Here is a 16,906-nt window from a genome sequence, read left to right as displayed (position 1 = left end):
GACCCCAATGCGTCCCCTATACATGACTGCGTGACCCTCACCGACGAACAGACCAAGAGTAGGGTTGACCTACGAGATACTGCCTTCCCGGACCCTGACGGAGAACTGTGGGTAGATGGCTCATGCATCAAGCTCCCCGATGGCACCACCTCAGCCGCCTATGCAGTCACCACAGCCCGAACAGTTGTAGAGACAGCCCGCATCACACAGCGATCCGCGCAGGCGGCTGAACTGATCGCTCTCACACGAGCATGCATCCTAGCAGCAGGGACTACCGCAAACATTTACACAGACAGTCAGTACGCCTTCGGGGTAGTTCACCACTTTGGGCTCCTATGGAAAGAGAGGGGATTCCTGACGTCACATGGCACACCCATCTTACATGGAGATCTAGTCTCTGCCCTAACCGAAGCAGTCCTCCTCCCCACACGGCTGGCTGTGATCAAATGCCAGCCACACAAGAAGGTGACAGACATTATAGGACAGGGAAATGCACTAGCTGACATTACTGCCCGAACCACAGCCGAGAATAGGTCCACAACCCGTATGTACGTGACCAGGTCACAAACTGAGAAATGGAAGGATGCTAGGGAAATGATTAGGGACATCCAATTAGCCAGCTCACCACACAAATTAACTGAATGGGCACGGGTGGGATTGAAGGACGATGACGGTTGCTGGCGAACTAAAGACTCGAACAAATGGTTGCTACCTGACTCATACTTGATCCCCATGCTGACCATGGCACACTCCCCCGCACACATAGGGTCTGCCCCCATGATCGAACTCATCTCCAAAGTCTGGCACAACGACAAAGTCCCAAACTCAGCCAAACGTCTGGTCCAACAATGCCTGGTATGCCTCCAACACAACCCTGGGAAAGGAACTGCTGTACCCTGGGGAGGGTTTGGGGTTCCCAATCACCCCTTTGAAGTCCTACAAATGGACTACATCCAGTTAGAAAGGTGCCAAGGTTTGAAGAACGTACTTGTCGTTGTGTGTGCCTTCAGCAAGTGGGTGGAAGCCTACCCAACCCGCGACAACACCGCTATGACTACCGCAAAAGTACTACTGAAAGAATTCTTCCCCCGGTACGGCCTTTGTCGAATTTTGTGGAGCGACAACGGCCCCCACTTTGTAGCCGAGGTTATCCAACTCATCTTAAAGGGGCTGGGTGTAAAACAGAAGTTCCATGCGGTCTTCCATCCCCAATCTGCAGGCTTGGTCGAGCGACATAATGCCACATTGAAGCTTAAGATAGCCAAAATAGTTGCCACCACAGGACTGAAATGGCCAGACGCTCTCCCGCTAGCATTGCTATCAATGCGTTCCACCCCCACCAAACACCACTTAACCCCCTACGAGGTCATCTTCGGGCGGCCCATGAACCTTTGGACTGCACCGAAACCAACATCCATCCACGACGTCCCGGACGTCCTCATGTCCGACTATTTGTACAACCTAACTAAAACGTTGTCTGTTATCCATCAGCAGGTGCTGCAAGCCATTCCCGATGTTTCCAGGGGCCCCGGGCACGACATCCAACCCGGTGACTTTGTCTTAGTGCGTAACTTCCAGCGCACCAAGAGTCTGGAGCCCCGGTGGACGGGCCCCCTACAAGTCCTGATCACCACCCGAACAGCTCTTCGAGTGGAGGGGAAGCGCAATTGGCTGCATGCACACCACTGCAAGAAGGTATCATCGACCCTGACGACCACGGACAACATCACCGCCCAAGAGGAACTTCTGGACAAAGACCGACCATCCCTGAGCCGCTGCCCGGATACAGAGACACTTGAATTAATGAAATATCCCGATCCCACTGTGCCATCCAAAGAAGGGTATAACCTACGACGAAAGGAGGGAACTTCGGCTAAGCAGACCACAAACTAAGTTGAAATCTCAGAGCGGTTGCCTAGCCACCTCAAAGGCCACCAGGAGAGAAACTAAACAAAGTCTGTGGCTCTGCCTGCTACCAAGTCCCTTGAAGGTGATGGAAGCACCCGACATGAAGATGATGGAAGCAACCGGACGTCCGAAGATCCAAAGACTGACAAAATGCACAGCTCAAAGACTATTGCACTTTTCATTACCCTTCTCTTTTGCCTTCTCCTCGTGGTCACCTTCTGGATCGTAGAGGAGAGCGCACCTGCTCATAGGACATTACTGACCACCGTTCAACCTACCACCATGAAAGAACACCATCTGATCTCACTTTCACCCCAACTCCGAGAAAGGCGTAAGGAGTTCTGGAATAACTCTTTTGTGCAGTTGCTCCACCAACACAATCTTGCCGCCAATGCAACAAATTGCTGGATCTGTGGATTGCTACCACATGCCACCGGACACTCTATCCCTTTCATCCCTTCACCTTTTTCTGTCCATGGCTCCTGCCTCGCTTGGCTAATCCTCCTGCAAGAAAGCTACAAGGATAATGCCACTTCCGGCAAAACTGTGTCACACTTCTACCATGGGTTCTGGCTGAACAAAACTGGAAAAACTTCTGCTCCCTTCTGTCCTCTGAGATCAAACACTTCCTTTCACATGGACATCCCTGCCAAAGAACGAGTTGAAATGCAGGTGTTCAACAACCCAGCCAGACCCACCTTCTCTTACCTCCGGAAACGGACGGCCGCCACCCTAACAGTGGCCCTATCCGTCATCAACATCACTGGACTCGTGTGCCTCGAAGGCCTGGGGGCGCAGCTGGTGGGCCACAGCTCCTGCCTCATCACCCGAACATTGGACTCAGTTGATCCACCCTCCTTTGTTACCTCCCCAAATATGTACTTCGTCTGTGGTACTAAGGCCTACACCTGGCTTCCGAAAGGTTGGGGAGGCACCTGCTACATCGCTTTTGTCCTTCCTCCGACATATGTGGCTCCAGCAAACCATCACCGACAGAAACGTGCCAAAGACATTGTACAAGCCGACTCCACCGGAGCACAGTTCCTGGATGCAGTAAAGGGACTTGTTCCACTCTGGGGTCCAATGGCAAACAGCCGTGCCATCCGCCACTTAACCCAGGCAGTCGAAACGGCGATGAACATTACGGCTGGCATCCTCGCCAACAACACCGCCGAGCTTCAAGCCGTCCGCCTGGTGGCTCTTCAGAACCGCCTCGTTCTAGATGTGGTTCTGGCTGATCGTGGAGGAGCATGCCGCATCATTGGGTCCAGCTGTTGTACCTACGTACCGGATAACTCACCCTCAGTCTACAAAGCAATTGAACACCTCCACAGACTTTCCGCAGAGGTTCATCAGGAGCAAGGAGGATGGTCACTTGGAAGTTGGTTTTGGGACACTATTAAAAGTTGGGGATGGAGGCTGTTTTCATTTATCCTAATACCGATTGTGATACTATGTGGATGTTGCTTGGGGATTCAGTGTCTGCCACCTTTATGTTCGCTTTTTATGAACTGTATCTGTCCTAAGACTCTGGACTTTGAAGCCGAACGTATGAAAGCTTTGTATGAGGTAGAAATGCGTAATATTATGGAGATAGATCCGAACTAAGCAAGCTGGCGAGATATGTTAAAAGGGAGGACTGTGGAAATTTAGTTCGTATCTGAACATTATCTGCGCCATCTTGTCTTTCCCCAGCACCACACGCAAAAACACACGGCAGCCATTTTAGGCACCATGGCCTCTCTCCCTGCTCATTGTCGATCGCCAGCGCGTCCCCCTGGCGCCTCCACGCGCTGACCACCCCCGCTCTCTCATACACGGGCCATAAACCCTCTCCTTCTGCGCGACCCTGCCATGGAACCACATCCCACGCCTGACCGACATCCCATACATGGTCATACATCTCTTTGATAACCCCCTTCCTCCGCGCCCGATTGTCCGAACCGATCCCAGGCCATCACCTAGCCCTGCGGATGCAGTTTATTGCCCCTACTGTAAGGGAAACACCCCACATCAAAGGGATTACAGTAGATCAAGGCCCCCCCCACCCCCTGAGACCCGACCAGTCGCACACCCCCCCGGGAATTGGTGGAATGTCCAGCTGTGTGATAGCCATCTCCTACGGTGAGTGGGGTGGGGACTTCCACTGTAGATATGTGTGGGAACGAGCTTGAAGAAGGGATTCTGAGGATGTTCTTTCATGTATCAAAGCGATCTCAAGAATGTGCCATGTATGATAAACCGGCAATAAAGTCATAAACCTGTGTATAAGAGGCCAGGCCTCAGAGATGTGGTTAGAGCACCTCGTGACGATACCTTGCTGTCTGATCTGATGTGTTCTACTCCGACGGAATAAAACTCTGTTTCCTGCCTTCCAGTCTCCGGCGCCTGCCTCTTTTGTTGGTTAAATCATCGAATGGTATAAGAGGCGATTACCGCCGGGCAAATCTTGAAAGGTTATCGACTGCAACTGCCGCTACCATTTAACACAGTCTGGTCCCTACACTCTAACAATATCCTGCACGACCCCCTACACTACCCTAAATCCTAAAACACTACCCTACACTACGCAAACACCAAACACTACCCTACACTACACAAACACCACAACACTACCCTAAAGCCTAAAACACTACCCCCCGCACAACCCCCAGTCTGGCCCCTACATTCTAACACTAGCCTGCATGACCCCCTCGACACTACCCTAAACCCAAAAACACTTCCCTACACTACACAAACACCACAACACTACCCAGACCTTAAAACACTACCCCCAGCACGACCCTCCCCCCGTCCGGTCCCTACACTCTAACTCTACCCTGCATGATGCCCACGACACTACCCTAAATCTTAAAACACAACCCTACACTACACAAACATCACTACTTCGACACTACCCTAAACCCTTAAAAAGTAACCCCAAGCACAATCCCCCTTACCTCTATCTCCTCGTAGTTACTCTCTCCTGGTTCCAGCGTCGACTGAGGGGCAGTGCACGTCGTTGTGAGGAAACGGAACAGCCCAGTTTTCTCACAAAAATGTCGATAACCATTACATTGCATGCTTTTTAAAAGCGCATGCGATATAATGGTTTGCGTTGTAATGGTAGTCATTGTTACATCGCATACATTGTTACGCATGTGATGTAACAACTTGCGTGGTAACAGCCTCGTTGTATTGGCTGTTTACCTAATTACACAGCACAGAGGAGGATTAACCAGACAGTAACAGTAACATTGGATGCAGTATTGCAATGCGTCCAGTACCACACAACTCATAATCAGCCCCAATTGTGGTGGAACTTCAGCCTTACTTTACTGTCATTGAAATTGTTCAGAAGACCATAACTGTTGGCCACAATGTTGCCATTCAGGTCCTTGGGAGGGTATGTCCATCTTCTTAATTTACTGTTGCAGATTCTCCCGGAAGCTCATTAAGTGGCTCTTGTTGAGTACTTTCATGGCCGATTGCTCTTCTTTCATGGCATAGTATGTGCTTAGTAAAACCACTTCTCGTGAATTCCCACAGCCTTGTGGTTGAAACCCTCTCCTGATTCCAGCAGTTCTCTTTACATTACTATTATGTTACTTCTTGATGCCATTGGTTTCCCTGTGCTGTTCATTTGCTCATCTGCCTACTCTGCCACAAGGACAATTCATTTCAATTGGTTTGACTGTCTGTCTTGCCTTGAAAGCATCCATAATTGAATTTGTACCACATTCTAAGCAGTATTATCAGAACTAATGCACAATCCTTCTGTGTTTTTTCCTGTGCTTTGAAGAGGTGCTGGTGAAGCCTCCATGTTTCTAAGTTGATGATTGCCCGGAAGAGAAAGCCCTAGAGTAGGGCAGAGAAAAATACAACTGTGCAGGTAGGCGCACACAGGACATAGAATGCATATTCCAGGGTGGGGTCAAATAGCATTTTGTTTAATCAATCCACAGGTGATGTCAAGTTTACAAAATATCAATAAATGAGGAAAAATACCCCTTATAGACTTTTCATACAAATATTTATAGTTCAGTAAAAGCAAAAAATGTTTAGTGCTCCAGTAATCACACAGTGAGTGAACAACACAACATAGTACAGGAAAGTGTATAATGTATGCAAACAATAGAACAATGATGTCTACCTGTGTAAGTTTAGGGTCCCAAGTTTGCAAAATAAATCAAAAATTCCTATTGTGATAGTATTCATTTGTTTTTCTTGGAAAACTTAAAGAGGCAGAAAGTATTGAGATTGCTGGATGCACTGGGTGCCTCAGACATGAAGTATTTTGAGATATACAAGTTTGATTAGAATAATGAATTAAATATGGATATTACCAGTGCTTAATTTATAAAAGAACAAGCACTGGGGCCCAAAGTTTTGCTCAGAAACCCACGGCCAGCCCTATTGAATTTTGTAGTACCGAATGCCGAAGCCACCTAGTCTTGATTCCACCTCATGTCTCATAAATCCACCACCACACACTCCCTGCCCCTTTATCTCACTCTTGCAAGTTCCTTCTTTTTCCCTTTGTTCATGGTTTTCCTGTGTTTTCTTCCACTTTGCGTGCTATTCTTTGTCGTGCCCAAGGTCAAAGTATGATGTTGAAAATGCTGGTTCCCAAAAATCAGAACTGGCGGCCCACACCTGTTTTATAAGCTCAAGTTAAGAACAGTTTATCAAATAATAGAAATGAGAGGATGGATTGACCAAAATAGTTAAATCCATTAATCCATTACAAATATGTCTGAAACAGTAAAGGTTATGCTTCCATTTATGTTAGAACTAAAGGGAAATGCCAAGCATGTACATTTCTACTGTGAAAATAATAATGAATGTTATAATGAGGACTTTGGTCCAATCACTCTAATTGCTGGACAAGAAAATGTATTTATAATTATATATTGTACTTTATGTAACTGTAAACAAACAGTAAACAAAGCCCAAGTAACAAGAACTGAGGTTGTCAATGGAAGGCAGAAACATTAAGCAAATTATTTCTATGTATCCAATTTATTGTGGCTGACCATACTCTCACAAGGCCTTCCTAACAATAAAGAAAAGATGATGGCATGGAAAAGGTAAAGAATTGTAAACTTAAAAGGGAAAGACACACAGACAGGGAGGTAAAATGACTTGGATCAACACACCGGTTAATCCAAGTAAATGTTAATTAAGAAAAGCCAAATATTCTCAACAGATATGATTATAGGATCAATGAATGCTTTTTAATGAACCACTGAAGAATATCATTGAAAAGATTTGTTATTATTGTTAAATAAGTTTAAAGGGTAGGAAGAAAATGATTTTAAGACACTGGAAATATTCAAAGAAATTAAAACATAAGAGATGTTGATTTTTTCCTGTCCTCTTTAAACTATATGTTTAGTTTAGTTTAGTTTTATCCATTTATAGAGCGCTTGGTTACACCTAACGGTGTGTCCCCGCGCTAAGACATCTGAGAGGGAGCTGTTCTAAGGGCGGGACTGAGGTCATAAGACTAAGGAATTCTGTCTTTCTGTAAAGCCAGGTTTTAAGGTGTTTGCGGAAAACTGTCTCCGATGTCTCTGCTCTTAAGTGTATCGGCAGAGTGTTCCAAGTTTTTGCCGCCCTATATCTGAAAGAGCGAGCTCCTAGTCTGGCCTTGTATATCCTAGGTACTGTAACCAAGGCCTTGCCTAAAGACCGCAGATTCCGGTCCGGAGTGTATTCTGTTAGTAGAGACTGAAGGTATTTTGGGCTAGTCTTCCTGAGGATACGGTGGCCGTAACATAAAGTCTTAAAAATGATCCTTTCCTCCACTGGTAACCAATGTAGTTTCTTTAGGGCAATCCTTGAATTCGCTCTTCTAGGTAGACCAAGTACAAGTCGAGCGGCAGCATTCTGTACCCGCTGCAATTTGACTAGTCCCTCTTTGGTGGTGCCTAGGTAGAGGATATTGCCATAGTCCAGTTGAGAGGTTATAGTAGCATGGACAATAGTTTTTCTGGCATCAGAAGGCAAAAGGTCTAGGATCTTGCGTAGGATTTTTATTATTCCATAGCATTTGCCAGCTACCCTGTAGATCTGGTTACTGAAATTTAATTCAGAGTCAAAGTAGATTCCTAAGTTCTTAACTTCTGTTTTTGGGTTGGGCAATTGTCCTAAGGAATCTGGCCACCAGGCAGAGGACCAGATGGTAGGTGACCTGCCCACAATCATGACCTCTGTTTTATTACCATTTAACTTGAGGCAGTGGTTGGACATCCAAGTCGCTACTTCTGATAGGCAATTGGAAAAGCGGGAAGCTGCTAAATCATCTTTTTGTGACAGTAGAACAATTAGTTGTGTATCATCTGCGTATGACACAATAGATACATTATGTTTTTCTACAAGTATCGCTAATGGACTTACGTATAGGTTAAAAAGGGTAGGGCTCAATATAGAGCCTTGCGGAACTCCCTGAGTAAGGGGCATACTTTTGGATAGATAAGGTGTTTGAGCCACTCTGAAACTGCGTCCTGAAAGAAAGGACACCAGCCAGTTCATGGCTTCATTCCTCACTCCACAAGATTGTAACCTATGTAGGAGCAGCTGATGCGATACAGTGTCAAAAGCCGCACTGAGGTCAAGGAGAATTAGTGCGGTCGTATTTCCTTCATCGGCATGCTTACTCAGTGCTTCAGTGGCGTACAGTAGTGCTGATTCGGTTGAGTGGGCACTTCTGAAACCGGACTGTGAGGAATGTAGTAAGTCGTGCTTATTTATGTGATCAGTTAGTTGTCTGTTCACTATTTTCTCCGCGATCTTAGCTACAAAAAGTAGTAGCGAGATCGGGCGAAGGTTTTCTAGTACTACACCTTTAATCTGAGTATTCTTTTTCAATGGTTTAACAATCGCCTGTTTCCATTTTACAGGGACCATGCCTTCCTTGAAGGAGCGGGAGATAATATCCAGGATGTGCGGCATAATAGGAATTGCTCCTTCCATAATTATATCTGGTCTTGCGCTGTCTACGGGAGAGCCAGATTTAATTCCTCTGGCTATGTCAGTGAGTAGCTCTAGATTATTCGTGGTAAATGTGTCCAGTGTCCCTTCTATGTGGGGAGTATTTTTAGAGTTACTATAGTTGGTGCCTAATCTGGCTTCTATCGGGAACGATTCGTAGATGTTTTTTACTTTAGCGGCAAAGAACTCAGCTATCGTGTCACAGCTTTCCCTGGAGGAAGGTTGTTCATTGGTCTCTTTATGTGATTTGAGTGACTTCAGTATAGTGAATAATTCTTTAGGGGCATTTCTAGCTTTTTCGATTCTTTCGGTATAGAAGGTGCCTCTGACTTTTTTAATTAGTGAGTGATATTGTTTAAGCTCATGCTTATACTCTTCTCTAGTATGGCTACAATATTCCTTCCTCCATTTTCGTTCCAACTTTTTACATGTTTTTTTGGCCTTCGCTAATTCACTATTGAACCAGGGTGCGGTAACACTCTGCCTTTTTGGGATCCTCGTACTCCACGGTGCTATCTCATTCAGAGTTTCAGTGATCCATAGATCCAGTTGGTCATTGGCACGGTTAATATCATTGTCCAACTTTGGTTCACTATTTATTAGTGCTTGCGAGAAGGATATGGAGTTGAATTTGTTCCAGTTCCTAGTAGTAGTCGCTTTCCTAGGTTGTTTACACAACTTAGTGTTTGAAGGTATTGAGAAAGGGATTAGGTAGTGATCGGACCAGGGGATAGGGCATGGTTTGTCCACAGTTAGTTCTTCATAATTTGAGAACATTGGATCCAGTATATGGCCCTTCGTATGTGTTTGAGTGGTTACCCTCTGCTCCAAGTTTAGCGTCCGCAAGTCATGATATAGAGTGTTTACTTGGTGGTTCTGCATTTTATCACAGTGAATATTCAGGTCACCAAGCAGTATAAATTTATTATGTCTAAGGGCTAGTTCAACTATTTTATCCTCCAGACTTGTTATAAATTTATTAGCTGGGCCAGGTGGTCTATAGATTAGAAGCCCAGCAGATATGGTGCCTTTTATAGTGGAGAGAATGAATGTGAAGGCTTCGCAGTTTTCTACGTCAATTCGTTTGACCTCACAGTTCATATTGGCCTTGTAGATTATGGCGATGCCTCCTCCAACTCGGTCAGTACGATCTTGCCTCACTATCTTATAGTCATCAGTGATGGAATCCAGGACATCAGGGGTGGAGCTTTCGTTTAGCCACGTTTCTGTCAAAAAGAGAGCATCTAAGGATCTCTCTATTAACAGTTCCCTGATTTCATATCTATGTTTGGCTAGTGATCTGCAGTTGAGCAGCGCCATGTGCAGCTTAGCTTCAATGGTGTATTGAGTATTGGGCCTAAGATTAGTCAGACAATGCAAGCACTTTAGTGTGTTACTATCCACACTGAGCCTATATCTGCATGCCACATTCAACGGCTTAGACAGTGCTAGTAGTTCCAATCTTGTATATGTTCTTCTGTTCCTCGGTAATCCAGGCTCAGAATCAGCGTCTGGCGCGGACGGGCGCAGACGGGCTTGCCTTTGGCTTGCCTTTGGCGCGCCGCCGGCGCGCCCGCTGCACGCGTCCGCTGCGCGGTCGCCTAATCATCTGTTTAAGTAGAGGAGTTAATTTCGAACTCCTCCCCTTCCTCCCTCCCGGAAATGCGTCAGTCTGCTCGGCCGTGCCCTCCACACAATCGGCACAAGCCGTGATGGACCGGGGCGGGCGGAGCAGCTGCGCGGTGCGTGTAACGTGGAAGTGGGGAGATGGCACAGATATTCGCGGTAAGAAGCCGTAGATATTACTGTTTACTTTAAGGGTGCTAACTTGCAATTAAAAGCTAGTCATCCGCCCTCCAACAAACAGTAAACACAGTAAAAGCGGCAAACAGGTAATAAGAGTTAAAAGTTTAAAATACCTCTGTTACATATAAGCGCTGACTCTAAAAATCGAGTGTCTCTGCCCTCATAGCAAAAGTAACAGTGGTGCACAGGTTAAAATGAAATTAAAAGCGCTAGCACACACTCTCTCTCAGCGTGTCAGTGCGCGGTCGCCTAATCATCTGTTTAAGTAGAGGAGTTAATTTCGAACTCCTCCCCTTCCTCCCTCCCGGAAATGCGTCAGTCTGCTCGGCCGCGCCCTCCACACAATCGGCACAAGCCGTGATGGACCGGGGCGGGCGGAGCAGCTGCGTGGTGCGTGTAACGTGGAAGTGGGGAGATGGCACAGATATTCGCGGTAAGAAGCCGTAGATATTACTGTTTACTTTAAGAGTGCTAACTTGCAATTAAAAGCTAGTCATCCGCCCTCCAACAAACAGTAAACACAGTAAAAGCGGCAAACAGGTAATAAGAGTTAAAAGTTTAAAATACCTCTGTTACATATAAGCGCTGACTCTAAAAATCGAGTGTCTCTGCCCTCATAGCAAAAGTAACAGTGGTGCACAGGTTAAAATGAAATTAAAAGCGCTAGCACACACTCTCTCTCAGCGTGTCAGTGTATATATTTTCCTGACTTTTATTTTAGTTTCTCCTGCTACTGCAAACTTTATAACAATTGAAAAAATGCTATTTGCATCGATCAAGCTCTCTTTCTTCAGTGTTCTCTGCTTTTCCACAATCTGGTTGGGACAGATGGCTAGAACCCAAAACTACTCCGAGACCTAGATTCAGAGAAGCAAGTGATGCTACAGTTTAACACAGTAATTATGCTGTCTTGACACCACTTGCCCGCCATCATTTCAAGTATAGGTAAAGTTTTCCCACGGAACACTGAGATAATTTCAGATCACTGGTTGATGCTGAGTAGGTCCAGTTCACAGTCAGAAGGTAGAGATTTTGCACTAGACTAAGGATGAGGATAATCTTTTTGGGGGGGATAGGCTCAGAGTACATGTACTGGTTTGCACCAGAGGTCACTCTTGAGATAGAAAGAACCTTTAGGTGCTGTTACAAACATACATTTGCACATTAATGTATCCAAGAGTGAGTCCCTAGCATGGTCCTGAACTGTGTTTTGCCCTCAGCACACACAACTATCATGCTTGTGCACTGAGGACCAATTTAGTTATGACTTTGGGACACAGAGTGGGGTACCATAAGTGCCCTCCAATGCAAATGTAATTATACCTAGCTCAATGGTTAACATGAGACAGTCAATGGTAGCAGCATGTCTAATTGATAATGGTAGGCTAGGGCTTTATTATCTGTTGCCTGCAGAAGAGAGTGGGATACTGGGCTCTAAATACACAAGCTCTGTCCAATCTTATGTATCTGGGTCCTTTGCTACATTCAGGGTCTGATTCACAAAAGTAAACTCACGCTTTTGTGTAAGTTTACAATTGTTTGTTATTCACAATAGGATTTATGAGTAGTATCTTTATATTAAAAGGTGGGACTATTCTAACTTTTTATGTGTCGAGACTCTACACTCATAAAGACAATACTTGTAAATCCCTTTGTGAACAGCAAATATTGGTAAACTTACACAACAGTGTAAGTTTTCCTTTGTGAATCAGGCCCTAAGTGTGTATGGCTGAAGTACTATTATCATTATTATGATTTTTCTCTTCAAGGCATCCTACCTTTGAGTTTATGCATGTTTATCATATAGATATGAATACAAAATATAGAATGCATATTTATTAAATGTCACCTTTCTTGCAAAGTGATAACCAAATCTGCTTGAATATATTCACAATACTTAATCTGAACTGCCTTCTCTGTTCTAAAAACATTATTGCTGAATCATGAACAAAGTCTTGTTTCAAAGAACACATTTTCATAGAATGAAAATAGGTAAAAGAGCATCAGGACAATTTCTGCTAATTCTTTAATGTGAAAGATTCAACAACCGCCAGTTATTGTTATATAAGTGGGGAACAGAGTGATAAGCATTAGAGAGGAACTTCGTAACAAAAAGACTGTGGGGCATATTATCGAGGAAACTCGATAAACATTGCATTTCCCGCTTTGCGCAAATCTGTGTAATGCCGCATATCGCAGGATTTAATCACCGAGATAGCGCGTTATTATCAACGCATATCTCTACGGCGATAATAAATCCTGCGATAGCGACGAATTCCACGGACATCGCTGGAAATCCAGCGTGAAAACGGAAGCGATAAGCCCATCTTTGGTAATAGGCAGCCGTACAATCCAATTGGCATTATAAGTATGGCTAAGTCAGTCTCAAACCAGGCGTTACAAACCTGTGATAAGCGCAGTTACCGCGGTTTGTTTTATCGCATCGCGGGTTTGCTCGAGGCTTGCTAATATTGCGCTGCCGTGTCAGCGCGGAATTCCATGGAGAAATGGAAAGGAACGCCTACTTTGCATGTCATTAGCAATATTCATTGCTGACATGCAAAGTGGAGGTCAAAGGGCTGTTTACTCAAGGAAACACGCGTTGGTGTGTCCTTGATAATTGGGCGTAAAAAATATAGCTGCTTTTCGTCCGAAAACGGCAGATAAAGTGGCGGGGTTCGGCTTGATAATATGCCCCTGTGACTAGGCACCCCATATCACCTACTTCTGCTGAAGGCGCACTCAGCTTTCGCTTGCTGAGCTTATCTGACTGCCTTCTAACTAGGTGTGGTCGTAACTTGTGTAATTTGTTGTAGCATAATCACGTGAAATTACAGCAACATTATGCGAGATTATGCAGGTTATGGGAGGAGTTAACCCTGTATTTAGCACTATTCTCCTAGTGCAAGATACAAAATTGTGCCTAAAATGGACCCAAGGATTCATTTTGTGCTACGAATGTAGCTCCAATGCAACACAATGCAAACAGCAGCAGCCAATTGTGCTCTATTTCTGTGCTCTTATTGTAGGTACTTTTACCACGAATTTCACTAAATTAAACAAGTGGGCATAAACACATAACTTTCGCTAATGTCACATCACAGAAGCAATGCCAAATTTCTGAAAATTAACAGATTACTCCTGTGTAATGAACATTTTGCCGAGGCTCACTTCTAACGCTGATGACACAGTTGAATTGAACAGTATTTTCATTGTTTTCTTTTGTCGGTGAGCTATGCTTAGTGAGCCAGACATTTGAGGGTGTGATTGATATAAAGCTAAACAGCTAATATGTGGGAAAGGTTCTGCTGTTCACATTACTCGCAAACATTTCCCCTAAAATTCTGTTTGTTTTCATTATACTCACATCTCATATTGTGTGTATTAGGATAGGAGTTTAGCTTTAAAATAAATATTTAAAATGCATCCATTGTTCTCAAGTGTGCCTTTCTGCCAGGAAAGAGGGTTTGAGATTCACTTACCACCCCTGTCATTCTCAAGTGTGCCTTTCTGCCAGGAAAGAGGGTTTGAGATTCACTGATCACCCCTGTCATTATTCAAAACATTTGCTGAAATTCATCTCACTTAAATACTGTTTAGTGCTTGAAGGGTGGTTGCAGTACTACTGGCTTTCTGTCTTGGGTTGCCACATTGGCAATTTTCTTAGTGCCAGGGGATCTAGGAAAACTTTCCATGTTCTGGAAGATTGATCCAGAAAACATCTCATTTTAGCATCCTGCCATGATACACTTTCTTCTAGACCGTTGAAAGAATTTTGATGATGTACTCATGAAACCAATTATTATGGTTAGTGGAGATGTTCATTGTAATTTTGGATACCTCGTTCAGATCATAAAGATGCTTTCTTTCTGCTGTAGGTTTGTCAGGTGCTTGATTTATAAAAGGTTATTCCCTTTTTTGATTTCAGTTTTGAATCTCATGTTTAGAATCTGTTTGTTGATAATGGTTCAACCTGTTCTTGTTCCAATAGGGATAGGTTAAGGGTACCAGTCACACAACATCTCCTTGGAAAAGGTTTCCTTAACAAGGAGGTTTGGTAACTGTTGTTGTAAATGCACATGCTACATACCATTTTTAGGTCTTGCATGGCGTAGGCTGAGCAGACATGCGCAGTCTCGCTGGTGAGATTTAATGATTTAGGGTAGATTTCACTAGCGGGGTTTAAGCCCCGCCTCTCTTATCCATTGGCTGGCGTCACCGTTTATGGTAAACGGTGACCAGCCATTGGAAAAGAGCTTCCAGTGCCGTACACCTTTCTCTTTTAGAGCCGTCCCAGTTGGACTGGCTGCCCCGACTTACTGCTGGCGTAAAAGGTTTGTTGTCTTTATGGGGTCAAATACATGGCCCCATAAAGATAAGAAACCTTTTAGCACAAAAGGAAGTGTCTCTGGCTTCTCTGGTGACTTTAACAACCGTGGGCACTATACCCTCACTTCTTGTCTTCTTTCCCTCACTTCCTTTTGAGACACCGGTTGAGCACCATTTTGGTTGGCGCTCTATCATTCTAGCGCAATAACGATCCTTCCCTCTTTAAAAGGGAGACCCATGTAAGCGCGCCTCAGATCAAATTGAGAGCCTGGTTGTGTGTGTGAAACTCTGTTCCTTGCTTTTTAAAAAACACAATTTTTACTTGCTGGTTGTGTGTGTGAAACTCTGTTCTTTGTTTTTCAAAAAAACGAAATTTTTACTTGCTGGTTGTATGTGTGAAACTCTGTTCATTGCCTTTTAAAAAACGAAATTTTCACTTATTGATCTTATTTTTGCTATTTGCACTACTTTGGGGGACTGCTGCTGGGAATCGTTTTTTTATGCTGCTTTTAAAATGTACCTGCCATTGTCTTGAGTGTGCTCAATCCCTGTAGACGCTCTAGCCAGTGTGTCTTCTTTCCCTCATTTCCTGTAGACGCTCTAGCCGGTGTGTCTTCTTTCCCTCACTTCCTGTTGAGACACCGGGTGAGCGTCATTTTGGTTGGCGTTCTAGCATTCTAGCGCAATAACGATCCTTCCCTCTTTAAAAGGGAGACCCATGCAAGCGTGCAGCGGGCGCGCCATTGGCGCACCAGAGGCGCGCCAGAGGCAAGCCCGTCTGCACCCATCTGCGCCCGTCCACGCACTGACCGTGCACAGTGCCAGTCATGCTGGCGGAGCGCTCTCTGAGCCCCCACGCCCTGCTAGTGTTTGCTATTCCAAGGACCAACTTATGAGGCTTGGTGGGCAGAAGTCCAAGGTAGGGTTAAAGGCTGGGAGGGAGGGGGACCAGGCCTTGCGTACTGATGGCTCGCTGATTGAGGTTATGTGCGGTCTTGTGAATGCCAGGTCTCTAGATAAACACTTTCATCAAATACACATCCTGCTGGAATGTTACAACCTGGACGTACTTTTTATCTCAGAAACCTGGACCCGCACTGATTCTTTAGTTGAACTAGGACTTGCTTGCCCCTCTGGGTATAATGTTTTTCACAAACCCCGTATATCTGAGAGAGGAGGAGGGTTGGGAGTAATCTTCAAAGATAAATGGAACTTCACCCCTCTTGAATTAGATGAGGCCGAAGGATTCGAACTCCTGGGGTTTTCCTTAAGGGAAGCTCATGGTCATCTATTAACCGGTATGCTTTGCTACAGACCCCCAGGAGGACCTAACTCTAAGTGCTCTGCCCTGATTGATGTGGTGTGTAGCCTGGCCTTGACACACTCTAAACTGATCATCCTGGGTGATTTCAACTTGTGGGCTGATGGCCCGCTGGACACGGCATTTAAGGAATTGTCGGAAGCTTGCGCAAGTTTCGATATGCTCCAGCTGGTGTTGCAACCTACGCACCAGGGTGGACATATATTAGATCTACTGTTTGCTAATTCCATCATGGCTACAATTACAGATGTTCTACCACTGTGCTGGACTGATCATAGTCTGGTAAATTTTAGGTTTACTCTGCCTAATGTGTGTTGTAAAATCTATCATCAGAGACAATATCAGCTGGGCAGAGAATGGGCCACATTGAGTAAGCTTAAAAATTCCTTGCATTTGAATGACTTAGACAGCCTGGACCCCAGTAGGCCCGTGGACTGGAATCACCAATTCCACTGTGTGCAGATCCGAGACAGGCTTGATAAGCATATTCCTGCAAAGAAGCTAAAAAAGAGAGAGAACCCCTCAGCCCCCTGGTTTAACGAGGAATTGCGAGCACTCAGGATGGGT

The sequence above is a fragment of the Triturus cristatus genome, chromosome 5_2, assembly GCF_964204655.1.
Source record: "Triturus cristatus chromosome 5_2, aTriCri1.1, whole genome shotgun sequence".
Taxonomy (NCBI): domain Eukaryota; kingdom Metazoa; phylum Chordata; class Amphibia; order Caudata; family Salamandridae; genus Triturus; species Triturus cristatus.
The sequence above is the reverse complement of the archived record's forward strand: the minus strand, read 5'-3'. Positions refer to the sequence as shown.